This window comes from Callionymus lyra, unplaced genomic scaffold (genome assembly GCF_982586985.1).
Source record: "Callionymus lyra unplaced genomic scaffold, fCalLyr1.hap1.1 HAP1_SCAFFOLD_61, whole genome shotgun sequence".
Lineage (NCBI taxonomy): Eukaryota > Metazoa > Chordata > Actinopteri > Syngnathiformes > Callionymidae > Callionymus > Callionymus lyra.
Genome location: NW_028258570.1, coordinates 267,939 through 283,052, shown reverse-complemented (window position 1 = coordinate 283,052; position 15,114 = coordinate 267,939).

The window sequence follows — 15,114 nt, the reverse complement described above, 5'->3', positions numbered from 1 at the left end:
AACAAATGCGCACACCCACATAAAACAAACGCGCACGCACACATAAAACACACGCATGCATACACAGACATGCACTGACAAACGCACACACACACGGTGACATGCAAACATAAAACACACGCACGCACGCACACATAAAACAAACGCGGATTTTATAGGTTTGTTTGTGATCTGTAGTTATGCGTTTGTGTGCATGTCATTGGTGTGTGTGCGCATGTGTCAGTGTGTGTCTGCGTGTGCGTGCGTGTGTGTGTTTTATGTGTGCATGTCACCGTGTGTGTGCGTGTGTCAGTGCATGTCTGTGTGTGCATGCGTGTGTGTTTTATGTGTGCATGTCACCGTGTGTGTGCGTGTGTCAGTGCATGTCTGTGTGTGCATGCGTGTGTTTTGTGTGCGTCCGCGTTTGTTTTATGTGTGCGTGCGTGCGTGTGTTTTATGTGTGCATGTCACATGAAACAAATGCGCGCACGCACACATAAAACAAATGCGCGCATGCACACATAAAACAAATGCGCGCATGCACACATAAAACAAATGCGCGCGCGCGCACACAAAACACACGGATGCACACACAGACATGCACTGACACAAGCACACACACACGGTGACATGCACACATAAAACAAACGCGGATTCACACAAAACAAACGCGCACGCACACATAAAACACACGCATGCATACATAGACATGCACTGACAAACGCACACACACACGGTGACATGCAAACATAAAACACACGCACGCACGAACACATGAAACAAACGCGGATTTTTTTTAGAATAGAATAGAATAGAAAAGCTTTATTCATCCCCAGAGGGGAAACACACTTTCACAACAGCGCAGATTAAAAAAAATATATATAGGTTTGTTTGTGATGTGTAGTTATGCGTTTGTGTGCATGTCACTGGTGTGTGTGCGCATGTGTCAGTGTGTGTCTGCGTGTGCGTGCGTGTGTGTGTTTTATGTGTGCATGTCACCGTGTGTGTGTGCGTGTGTCAGTGCATGTCTGTGTGTGCATGCGTGTGTTTAATGTGTGCGTGCGCGTTTGTTTTGTGTGCGTCCGCGTTTGTTTTTTATGTGTGCGTGCGTGCGTGTGTTTATGTGTGCATGTCACCGTGTGTGTGGGCGTGTGTCAGTGCATGTCTGTGTGTGCATGCGTGTGTTTTAGGTGTGCGTGCGCGTTTCTTTGATGTGTGCGTCCGCGTTTGTTTTATGTGTGCGTGCGTGCGTGTGTTTTATGTGTGCATGTCACCGTGTGTGTGTGCGTTTGTCAGTGCATGTCCGTGTACGCATGCGTGTGTTTTATGTGTGCGTGCGCATTTGTTTAATGTGTGCGTTCGTGCACAGTAAATTTCCAAGTGTTAAAAAGGAAGTGTTAATGTATTTTAACTATTTCATAGACTGGTTTAACTCTTCCAGATGTAACACAACAACAACAGGTGTAAAACGTGGCTCCTCCCCCTGCAGTGCTGTTGTCAATATCCAGAGTTAAAACCCAGGTGTTATTTATTCAGTGTAAAAAGTGAATGAACACTGTCAAGGGTCAATTTAACAATATTCAGTGTTAATATCTTAATATGCTCCGCCCATTTCAAATGATCCAGAAGTTTCTAGAGTAATTGGACCTCATGGACCACCGCCATGTTTCCATTGGTAAAGACTGTGGTAAGTCTCTCCATCTGCTGACTTATATTTAAATGAATTAAACGATTTATACAATTGTATTCACCGTGACTGTACTACCATTCGCTTTTTAGACTTCTAATGTAGATGAATTGCTATGTGGTTCACCAACATTAAGTTACATTCTATTACTTGTAATGCGGTACAGTTAACCTGCGCAGTGAACACCACGTGTAGACACTTGTAACCAATACCACTATGGATTATTGTGTATATTCGGTTTATGGTGCTCGCTCAAAACAACAGATGTATATGCTGTCTGTACATGCGCGCGCCAGTAAGTACGGTAGTTCATTCCCGCGCCACTCCCCCTCTGTCAGGCTTTAGTTTTTAGTAATGTAACCCAGCCGTTTATTTGTCGTTTTATGTTTCAATTATTTTCACTGGAAGTATATAATTAAACCCAGTTGTTATTTTCGTGTTTTATGTTTTATTACTTTTCAATGCATGTATCGCATCAAGACACTGTCGCTTTAAGACGGCCATTGTTTTTTACCTGCGTTCCACGGATGAGACGCGTGGTGTTCAGATGCTTCAGCGGCTCAGAGACTGAGACACGTGTAAGTAAGTAAGTAAGTAAGTAATATTTATTTATATAGCGCTTTTCGAGACCAGGGTCACAAAGCGCTTTAACAATCAAAAACAATACTCAAAACAGTACATACTTCAAAGATCAAGACAACACCGAGAACAACAAGTTCGAGAAATTCAAGGAAAAGCCTGAACAAATAGAAACGTCTTAAGATGTTTCTTAAAGGAGTCAGTAGACTCCATCAAGCGCAAAGAGAGAGGAAGATTGTTCCAAAGCTTAGGAGCAACAGCCTGAAAAGATTTCTCTCCTCTGGTCCTGAGCCGTGTGCGTGGAACCATCAGTAGATTCTGATCCACAGACCTCAGAGACCGAGCTGGGGTGTAAGGCTGGATCAGATCAGTGATGTAAGGAGGAGCCTGACCATGAATAGCTCTGAAAGTAAGAACCAGAATTTTAAAGTTGATCCTGAAAGAAACTGGAAGCCAGTGAAGAGTTTTAAGGACCGGAGAAATGTGAGTTCTTCTACTAGAGCGGGTCAGAATTCTTGCTGCAGAGTTCTGAATCAACTGCAGACGAGACAGCTCCTTCTTGTTAAGACATGAAAACAAACCGTTACAATAGTCCAGACGAGAAGAAACAAACGCATGGATTACAAGCTCCAGATCATGTTGTGACAACATTTTCCTAAGTTTAGAGATTTTTCTCAGTTGAAGGAAACAGTTTCTGGTCAGTTTTCTGCAGTGTTGAACAAGAGACATGTCTTTATCAAATACAACACCCAGGTTTCTCAGGCTCAGTTTGACAGACTGACCTAAGTCACCCAAGTACTGACTCAACCATGGAATCTTATCATCAGGAGCAATCACCAGAGTTTCAGTTTTGTCCACATTAAGCTGTAAAGTGTGCCAACGCTCCTGCAATTTTACTGAATACACTCGCTTATCACTCCTAGGTGAGCCTAAACAATACGTTTATATTATTGTTTATATTGCTGTGTGTAAATGAATGTTGTGTCGAAGCAGCTATTTAAGTTTTTGTGTGAAACTTGAAGCATTGTTTTATAACTTTATTCAAGTGTATATTTTCGATAGTATTTTATATTGTACTGTTTCACTTTGTTTTGAAAGTAAGTTGCACTTTATATTTTGTTATCGCGTGGTGTTCAGATGCTTCAGCGGCTCAGAGTTCACCGCATCTGTTATTTAACACGCCGATTAAACGTTCGTGCTGTTGTATGGTTAACAAGCGTTGAATGTGTTGAAGGTGCCGTAGCTAAGAATCTTGAATATTAATAAAATAAATCGCCTACCATGACCCACCAATATAGCAAACTTTTTATTGGAATATAAATATATTTTCGTCCTTCAAAATAACAAACAAAATACGTGTGTGAGTTACATTATAATTAAAAAAGCTAAGTTTTAGCGAACTAGCTCTCGTGTTAACGCACCACAGAAAGTTACATTACACGCAATGAAACATTATTTCTGAGTCTTAAAGCAATAATGATATCTTACCTCAATAGACGAGTGACGCGCACCTGATTCCGTCAAGTTATGCACAAACGTGAGGATAAAATGCGATCGATCTTTGTCAACAAGTGTGACGTCATCATCCGGAAGTTGCGTATGCGGCAATTTGAAAACTTTTTAGCTGACGCTAAATTTAAACTAAACTTAACTCGGTCTTTATACAAGCACGCATCTACTATTGTATTCATGGCGCTTTTAAACAAACAAGCACAATATCTCATTGTATTCCTGTGGTGTGACGTCACCGCTGCAGGATCAGTTGATTAGCATGTGTGACGTCACCCCTGCAGACTCGTGATTAATGTTGACAAACGTCACGTAGACGCTCATAATCGCAGCTAAATAAAAAGAAAACATATGTCCATAAACGCAATCTCAATGAAAGCTTCTATTTTCATAGAAAAGCGCACCGGATTATAAAGAGGATCAAGCGAAATAGCACAGACTTTATTTTACTCATTCATAAAACAATGTCAACATTATGGAGTTGAAACACCTAAAAATATACAATATAGTCACTTTTACAGGACCTTTTAAGCATGTTTTAATCCGCGAGAGCTTCTTGACTTCCGCGATGCGTAAACAATCCAAGCTCCAAAAAATTAAAATTAAGCATTTTTACCGATTTATATTCACTCTGTACCTCCTTAAAGTGGTTTGAGGTCGTTAAGCACAATCAGGATTAGAATCACACTGTTGACATTAAACATTTCAAATGAGCTTCATAGTTGTAGAATTACGGTAGCCAAATGAAACAGCGACACGTCACGTTACCAAGGCAACGAAGAGATGGGCGACGCGTCAAATGTAACCCGGGTCGTTTGAATCCGACGTCGGGGGGTGCTCTGTATAATACTGGGTGACCCGTGCGTGTCAATGCGTGCGCGCGTGTCAATGTGCGTCAATACGTGTGTGTCAATGTGCGTCAATGTGCGTCAATACGTGTGTGTGTGTCAATGTGCGTCAATGCGTGCGGGTGTGTCAATGCGTATAGACGTGTGTTTATATGTGTGTACATATATGTGTGTATGTGTATAGACGTGTGTGTGTATATATGTGTGTGTATGTGTATAGACGTGTGTGTGTATATATATGTGTGTATGTGTATAGACGTGTGTGTGTGTATATATGTGTGTGTATAGACGTGTGTGTATATATATGTGTGTATGTGTATAGACGTGTGTGTATATGTGTGTATGTGTATAGACGTGTGTGTGTGTGTGTGTGTGTGTATATATATATACGTGTGTGTGTTTATATATGTGTGTATGTGTATAGACGTGTGTGTGTATATATATGTGTGTATATGTGTGTATGTGTATAGACGTGTGTGTGTGTATGTGTATAGACGTGTGTGTATATGTGTGTATGTGTATAGACGTGTGTGTATATATATGTGTGTATGTGTATAGACGTGTGTGTGTATATGTATATGTGTGTATGTGTATAGACGTGTGTGTGTGTGTGTGTGTATATACTGTATATATATTGTAACGATCCTGTTTGTTCTGTTCATTAATGTTGCGGGCACTTTAAGAAGGTGAGTCTGTGCGCATGCGCAGTTGTTGTTAGAGAGATTTCGCGTTCAACTAGTGGTGTGAAGAACGAGCGGCGTTGGTTGTGGCCGAAACAATAACCTCTCTGTGAGTACAGCGAACAAAGAAACAATATCTGTGCAAGACAACCGTCTGGTCATGTGTGGAGGACCAAACGTTACATTGGTGTCAGAAGCGACTTTTTCGGACCTGCTCCTGAGGCGAAGCTAACGGTTATTAGCAACGAACTTTGCTAACGAACGTCCCCGGTATGTACGGGAAAGTGAAGAGCGAAAGTGAGGAGATGGACGTTGGTGCGAGACGACGGGACCATGCTCAACAGTTAAGAGACGCTGTGTTACAACTCTCAGAAGAAGAATGTGCGTCAATGCGTGCGCCAATGTGCAGCAACTGGGCTTCATCAAGTATCAAACAGATCACACATCACACCTACCATGATTTTGTTCAATGAGATGAAAACTTATTTGATGTTCAATCCAGTGTTCAGGTTGACTTCAGTGCTTATGTTTTAGTAGAAGTGAAGCTGTGGTGCTTTAGTTTAATACATGGACACAGCACTAAACTTTGTTGTTGGTTGTTAGTTGTTTTTTTAGATTTTGGGATCAACCGTCACTTTTTAGTAATGGGAGAATTATTTCTCTGCACTGTGCGAGTCGTCCCAGAGCCATTGTTCAGCCTGAAGCCAATACGTTTTTAGGTTGAAAAGTTTGCCCCCCTGAAAAAATGTAATGCCCCCCCTTAAATGTTTTTCTGCAGCCGGGTCTGTCAGTGTTATACTAGATCCACTCAGTATAAACTGTTGTCAACATTGAAGTCAAATCATCTCCAGAAATGATACTTTGTGATGAAGTCTTAATGTTAAAAGAGACAAATGTAATAATATCTTTAATGAATCAATTCATGTACATTTATATCAAACCTGCTATTCCCTGCATGATGGGATCAGAAACACTAGAATTCTACTTTCTCGGGACGTTTTAGATTTACAACGACGACATCATTAAAAGTGTGAACTGCAGTCACACTGCAAGTTTATGTCCATAATCCTTAGATATTCTCTCCAAATGAGAACAATTTAACAGAAGAGTTTAACATTACCTTGGCTGTAGTCATGCTCTGTAGACAGAAGCTTCACCTGCACAGGTGATCTCATTAGCTCGTCCTGTCTCTCCACCTGCACGCAAAGCAACTTGTACTCTCTGCTGCCCTCTAGTGTTGCTAAAACGATTTATTATGTCCAATAAACAAACCTACAGAAAGACTTAACAGTGTGGGTCTTTCTTTTTATTTCAAGGGTCCCCATTTTATCTCAAACATCAATATAGCTAATATTTAACACTAATTGGTAAATATCAAACATGTATGCTTCATTACAGTTGAAACAATTGTTCTCTGGTAACAAATATTTATCATTAAACATGTGTGTTCATGTATGATCCATGGCACTCATCATGATGGACAAATATGATGGAAAAACATTCTATTAGTGTCAGTACAGTACACGAGGTTGGAAATCAACCACGCATTTGCGCATGCGTTGTCCACCTACAAGGAGGTTTATAACGGTCAGACGCGGAAGAATCTACGAAACTATCACTGATAGATTCTCAAAAATCATCTGATATTAAATGATCTTTTCTCTCAAGGATAAGGATGTTGAAGGAGTGACGTCACAGTGTCCACTGTTGAAGGATAAGGATGTTGAGTGTCCAGCTGGAAGGAGCACAGGTACATGTTGTGGTTTATTAAAGTCTCTTTTCATTTTATTGACATCGGTAAATGAAACGCTAAGTTTAAGTGAAGGTATCAAGACCTGTCGCCCTTCCCAGCTATCTTCTAAATAATCCACGGAGGAAAAATTCAGAAAAAAAAGTCTTATATAGATCCAGAGCGGTCCGTAATAGGAACAAAAAAACAAAACAGGCACTCGGGGCGAAGGCAGGGCACTTCTGGAGATCGGGGTCCCAACAGCAACTAAAACAAAAAGACAAAAGGACTCACTTGAGTAAATAAAAGTGCTGACAACGTCAGGAGTATCCAAAGGATTATCCAGTTGTGATTCAAAGGCGAGGAGCGAGATCGAAAGGACAGCCAACCTGGTCTGGAAACGCAATACTCTGGCGAGTTCTTCCGGGTAGAGACGCTCCTTATCAATGGGAAGAACCCGCCACTCCATCATCCCCAGCCGCGCACCTGCCAGCGTCTGTCACTCAAAACACACCTTCAAAATAAAACAAAAGAACATAAGCATGACACTTGTATGTTGATTCTATCAAATGTATTCTGCCTATTTTAAATGTTGACCTTTTTTCTTATAAGAGTAACTGTCAGGAGTCTTGATGTAAAACGTCACTCAAATGTGTCATTTATTTATTTCTCTCACAGGATTCAGAGTCAATGTTCATTGCACAGAATTTCCATCTCCGTCCTGCACTGTCTGTGATGATGGAACTTACATGGACAAATTGAACCGAGAGAAACATGGTTTCAAGTGTCTCGTCTGTACTGAAGGTAAAGTTTGTTCTTCACTAGAATGATGAGTTGGTCAGTATGTAGATGTGATGTAGAATTTGTTATTGACTAACAGGACTGAGAGAGATCAGATCCTGTACCTTCACAGCAAACACCAAGTGTGAACCTCTGGAGGGTTTTTTCTGTGTGGACGGCTCAGTGGACACATGTGTGGCAGCACAGCAACACTCCACATGTGAACCAGGACAGTTCATCATCAGAGCAGGCGAGTTTCACATCCAACATGTGAAATGCAAGAGTGCAGAAACTATAAGACACACACAATGTTCTTCACAGGAACGTCCTCCACAGACACTGAGTGTGGAACCTGCAGTGAAGGAACATTTTCAAATGGAACGTTCACGTCATGTCAGGATCACAAACAGTGAGTGAAGCTTCACAAATGTTTGCTCCAGATGTTTTCTTCTAAACTGTCTCCACTTGTCTTTGTAGATGTTCAACATATCTACGAGAAGGAACTATTTCTTCTGACTCTGTATGTCGAGAAGGTTTGACACCAGGAGAAGTGGCTGGAATTATTGTTGCTGTGATCGTTCTACTGATCACATGTTCTGTAGTTTATTGGTATAAAAAAAGAAAAAGAGGTAAAAAACAAATGCATTCATAAAAATCACATTATTATATTGATTTGTGTTTATCTGGAGTCATTTCCTTGAATTATTTTTCTCCTTAACCAGATGGAAAAGAGTTCAAGAGAAGAAGGAAGGTATGTAAGAATGTTTTTTAGTCATTTATCAAAGTGATTTAATGTTTAAATGTAATGTTGATTAATTTTGCAAATGTCATCACTTGTACAATTAAAATGAATGTCAATTTTGGTTTAATATCTTCAGCACTGCAGTATTTGTGCATCAGAGAAACGATCATTATTTCTTATTAGGAGGTGGCAGTGGGAATGAATGAATGTATGGATTCAACGGAGCATCCGTGAGAATTTCAATTAGTTTGAGCTTTTTTTTTAATCTAAACTGACTTATTTTTTTCTTGTCTTAGATCAATTTATTCATCTGAGAATAAGTCCGATGAAGTGGAACATGTTCCACTGATGGTAGAACCCGGGGAAGACCCAGAACACACTGAAGAAGCATGTTCCTCCACTGGGCTGGAAACACAGGGGGGTCCTCCAGAAAGAGCTGGACGATGTAACTGGGGAGAAGAAAGTATGGACCTCTCTGCTGAAGCTGCTGCCCCCGTGACAAGAATCCAGATAAACAGACCAGAGATAGCAGACGTTGAATATGAACTAATTGGACACGAGGATATTAAAGTAGATTGTTCAGTCATTCAATAGAATGTTTGAGTTTTATACAACATGAAAAATGTGTTCATAAATGATGTGTTCAGTGAACATAACATATTTCTGGCTGTTTTCATTTGCCTGTGTGTGTAGCTTAGTCTGTGATATAGAAAACAGTTTCTGTCAAAGCTTTCATTAATCTCATAAATGGCTGATCAGTTAAACATCAGCCAGGTTTGAGGATGTACTTCACTCCACAGCCGTCAGTGTTGCTTGTTCTTTCACTGCCCTTTTTGTGAGGTCACCAAATTCAGACCAGCACAGATGGACAAAACCCAACAGCACATACAAAGCCACTTGAGAAAGGCAATCATCATGGAGGTGTGTACAGTATATGTTTAGTTAGTTCCTCGTATATTGCATCATAAAAGTCTAACCGTTTACATTTTTATGTTTGACAGACTATCCGATACACAGATGTGGGCTGCAGACCAGAACCTCACGTCCATTGTCATGTGCGTGTCAATGTGTGTCAATGCGCGCGTGTGTCAATGTGCGTCAATGCTTGCGCGCGTGTCAATGTGCGTCAATGCTTGCGTGCGTGTCAATGCGTGTGCGTGTGTCAATATGCTTGCGCGCGTGTCAATGTGCGTCAATGCTTGCGCGCGTGTCAATGTGCGTCAATGCGCGCGTGCGTGTCAATGTGCGTCAATGCGCCCGTGCGTGTCAATGCGTGTGCGTGCGTCAATATGCGCGCGAGTGTCAATGTGCGTCAATGCTTGCGCGCGTGTCAATGTGCGTCAATGCTTGCGCGTGTGTCAATGTGCGTCAATGCTTGCGCGTGTCAACACACAACACACGCACGCACACATTAAACAAATGCGCACACCCACATTAAACAAACGCGCACGCACACATAAAACACACGCATGCATACACAGACATGCACTGACAAACGCACACACACACGGTGACATGCAAACATAAAACACACGCACGCACGCACACATAAAACAAACGCGGATTTTATAGGTTTGTTTGTGACGTGTAGTTATGCGTTTGTGTGCATGTCATTGGTGTGTGTGCGCATGTGTCAGTGTGTGTCTGCGTGTGCGTGCGTGTGTGTGTTTTATGTGTGCATGTCACCGTGTGTGTGCGTGTGTCAGTGCATGTCTGTGTGTGCATGCGTGTGTTTTGTGTGCGTCCGCGTTTGTTTTATGTGTGCGTGCGTGCGTGTGTTTTATGTGTGCATGTCACATGAAACCAATGCGCGCACGCACACATAAAACAAATGCGCGCATGCACACATAAAACAAATGCGCGCATGCACACATAAAGCAAATGCGCGCATGCACACATAAAACAAATGCGCGCACGTCACATAAAACAAATGCGCGCACGCACACATAAAACAAATGCGCGCACGCACATATTAAAGAAATGCGCACGCGCACACAAAACAAATGCGCAAGAGCACACAAAACAAATGCGCGCGCACAGATAAAACAAATGCACACGCACACAACACACGCACGCACACATTAAACAAATGCGCACACCCACATAAAACAAACGCGCACGCACACATAAAACACACGCATGCATACACAGACATGCACTGACAAACGCACACACACACGGTGACATGCAAACATAAAACACACGCACGCACGCACACATAAAACAAACGCGGGTTTTATAGGTTTGTTTGTGATGTGTAGTTATGCGTTTGTGTGCATGTCATTGGTGTGTGTGCGCATGTGTCAGTGTGTGTCTGCGTGTGCGTGCGTGTGTGTGTTTTATGTGTGCATGTCACCGTGTGTGTGCGTGTGTCAGTGCATGTCTGTGTGTGCATGTCTGTGTGTGCATGCGTGTGTTTTGTGTGCGTCCGCGTTTGTTTTATGTGTGCGTGCGTGCGTGTGTTTTATGTGTGCATGTCACATGAAACAAATGCGCGCACGCACACATAAAACAAATGCGCGCATGCACACATAAAACAAATGCGCGCATGCACACATAAAACCAATGCGCGCATGCACACATAAAACAAATGCGCGCATGCACACATAAAGCAAATGCGCGCATGCACACATAAAACAAATGCGTGCACGTCACATAAAACAAATGCGCGCACGCACACATAAAACAAATGCGCGCACGCACATATTAAAGAAATGCGCACGCGCACACAAAACAAATGCGCAAGAGCACACAAAACAAATGCGCGCGCACAGATAAAACAAATGCACACGCACACAACACACGCACGCACACATTAAACAAATGCGCACACCCACATAAAACAAACGCGCACGCACACATAAAACACACGCATGCATACACACACATGCACTGACAAACGCACACACACACGGTGACATGCAAACATAAAACACACGCACGCACGCACACATAAAACAAACGCGGATTTTATAGGTTTGTTTGTGATCTGTAGTTATGCGTTTGTGTGCATGTCATTGGTGTGTGTGCGCATGTGTCAGTGTGTGTCTGCGTGTGCGTGCGTGTGTGTGTTTTATGTGTGCATGTCACCGTGTGTGTGCGTGTGTCAGTGCATGTCTGTGTGTGCATGCGTGTGTGTTTTATGTGTGCATGTCACCGTGTGTGTGCGTGTGTCAGTGCATGTCTGTGTGTGCATGCGTGTGTTTTGTGTGCGTCCGCGTTTGTTTTATGTGTGCGTGCGTGCGTGTGTTTTATGTGTGCATGTCACATGAAACAAATGCGCGCACGCACACATAAAACAAATGCGCGCATGCACACATAAAACAAATGCGCGCATGCACACATAAAACAAATGCGCGCGCGCGCACACAAAACACACGGATGCACACACAGACATGCACTGACACACGCACACACACACGGTGACATGCACACATAAAACAAACGCGGACGCACACAAAACAATGTGCGTCAATGCTTGCGCGTGTCAACACACAACACACGCACGCACACATTAAACAAATGCGCACACCCACATTAAACAAACGCGCACGCACACATAAAACACACGCATGCATACACAGACATGCACTGACAAACGCACACACACACGGTGACATGCAAACATAAAACACACGCACGCACGCACACATAATGCGTGTGTTTTGTGTGCGTCCGCGTTTGTTTTATGTGTGCGTGCGTGCGTGTGTTTTATGTGTGCATGTCACATGAAACAAATGCGCGCACGCACACATAAAACAAATGCGCGCATGCACACATAAAACAAATGCGCGCATGCACACATAAAGCAAATGCGCGCATGCACACATAACACAAATGCGCGCACGTCACATAAAACAAATGCGCGCACGCACACATAAAACAAATGCGCGCACGCACATATTAAAGAAATGCGCACGCGCACACAAAACAAATGCGCAAGAGCACACAAAACAAATGCGCGCGCACAGATAAAACAAATGCACACGCACACAACACACGCACGCACACATTAAACAAATGCGCACACCCACATAAAACAAACGCGCACGCACACATAAAACACACGCATGCATACACAGACATGCACTGACAAACGCACACACACACGGTGACATGCAAACATAAAACACACGCACGCACGCACACATAAAACAAACGCGGGTTTTATAGGTTTGTTTGTGATGTGTAGTTATGCGTTTGTGTGCATGTCATTGGTGTGTGTGCGCATGTGTCAGTGTGTGTCTGCGTGTGCGTGCGTGTGTGTGTTTTATGTGTGCATGTCACCGTGTGTGTGCGTGTGTCAGTGCATGTCTGTGTGTGCATGCGTGTGTTTTGTGTGCGTCCGCGTTTGTTTTATGTGTGCGTGCGTGCGTGTGTTTTATGTGTGCATGTCACATGAAACAGATGCGCGCACGCACACATAAAACAAATGCGCGCATGCACACATAAAACAAATGCGCGCATGCACACATAAAACAAATGCGCGCATGCACACATAAAGCAAATGCGCGCATGCACACATAAAACAAATGCGCGCACGTCACATAAAACAAATGCGCGCACGCACACATAAAACAAATGCGCGCACGCACATATTAAAGAAATGCGCACGCGCACACAAAACAAATGCGCAAGAGCACACAAAACAAATGCGCGCGCACAGATAAAACAAATGCACACGCACACAACACACGCACGCACACATTAAACAAATGCGCACACCCACATAAAACAAACGCGCACGCACACATAAAACACACGCATGCATACACAGACATGCACTGACAAACGCACACACACACGGTGACATGCAAACATAAAACACACGCACGCACGCACACATAAAACAAACGCGGATTTTATAGGTTTGTTTGTGATCTGTAGTTATGCGTTTGTGTGCATGTCATTGGTGTGTGTGCGCATGTGTCAGTGTGTGTCTGCGTGTGCGTGCGTGTGTGTGTTTTATGTGTGCATGTCACCGTGTGTGTGCGTGTGTCAGTGCATGTCTGTGTGTGCATGCGTGTGTGTTTTATGTGTGCATGTCACCGTGTGTGTGCGTGTGTCAGTGCATGTCTGTGTGTGCATGCGTGTGTTTTGTGTGCGTCCGCGTTTGTTTTATGTGTGCGTGCGTGCGTGTGTTTTATGTGTGCATGTCACATGAAACAAATGCGCGCACGCACACATAAAACAAATGCGCGCATGCACACATAAAACAAATGCGCGCATGCACACATAAAACAAATGCGCGCGCGCGCACACAAAACACACGGATGCACACACAGACATGCACTGACACACGCACACACACACGGTGACATGCACACATAAAACAAACGCGGACGCACACAAAACAAACGCGCACGCACACATAAAACACACGCATGCATACATAGACATGCACTGACAAACGCACACACACACGGTGACATGCAAACATAAAACACACGCACGCACGAACACATAAAACAAACGCGGATTTTTTTTAGAATAGAATAGAATAGAAAAGCTTTATTCATCCCCAGAGGGGAAACACACTTTCACAACAGCGCAGATTAAAAAAAATATATATAGGTTTGTTTGTGATGTGTAGTTATGCGTTTGTGTGCATGTCACTGGTGTGTGTGCGCATGTGTCAGTGTGTGTCTGCGTGTGCGTGCGTGTGTGTGTTTTATGTGTGCATGTCACCGTGTGTGTGTGCGTGTGTCAGTGCATGTCTGTGTGTGCATGCGTGTGTTTAATGTGTGCGTGCGCGTTTGTTTTGTGTGCGTCCGCGTTTGTTTTTTATGTGTGCGTGCGTGCGTGTGTTTATGTGTGCATGTCACCGTGTGTGTGGGCGTGTGTCAGTGCATGTCTGTGTGTGCATGCGTGTGTTTTAGGTGTGCGTGCGCGTTTCTTTGATGTGTGCGTCCGCGTTTGTTTTATGTGTGCGTGCGTGCGTGTGTTTTATGTGTGCATGTCACCGTGTGTGTGTGCGTTTGTCAGTGCATGTCCGTGTACGCATGCGTGTGTTTTATGTGTGCGTGCGCGTTTGTTTTATGTGGGTGTGCGCATTTGTTTAATGTGTGCGTTCGTGCACAGTAAATTTCCAAGTGTCAAAAAGGAAGTGTTAATGTATTTTAACTATTTCATAGACTGGTTTAACTCTTCCAGATGTAACACAACAACAACAGGTGTAAAACGTGGCTCCTCCCCCTGCAGTGCTGTTGTCAATATCCAGAGTTAAAACCCAGGTGTTATTTATTCAGTGTAAAAAGTGAATGAACACTGTCAAGGGTCAATTTAACAATATTCAGTGTTAATATCTTAATATGCTCCGCCCATTTCAAATGATCCAGAAGTTTCTAGAGTAATTGGACCTCATGGACCACCGCCATGTTTCCATTGGTAAAGACTGTGGTAAGTCTCTCCATCTGCTGACTTATATTTAAATGAATTAAACGATTTATACAATTGTATTCACCGTGACTGTACTACCATTCGCTTTTTAGACTTCTAATGTAGATGAATTGCTATGTGGTTCACCAACATTAAGTTACATTCTATTACTTGTAATGCGGTACAGTTAACCTGCGCAGTGA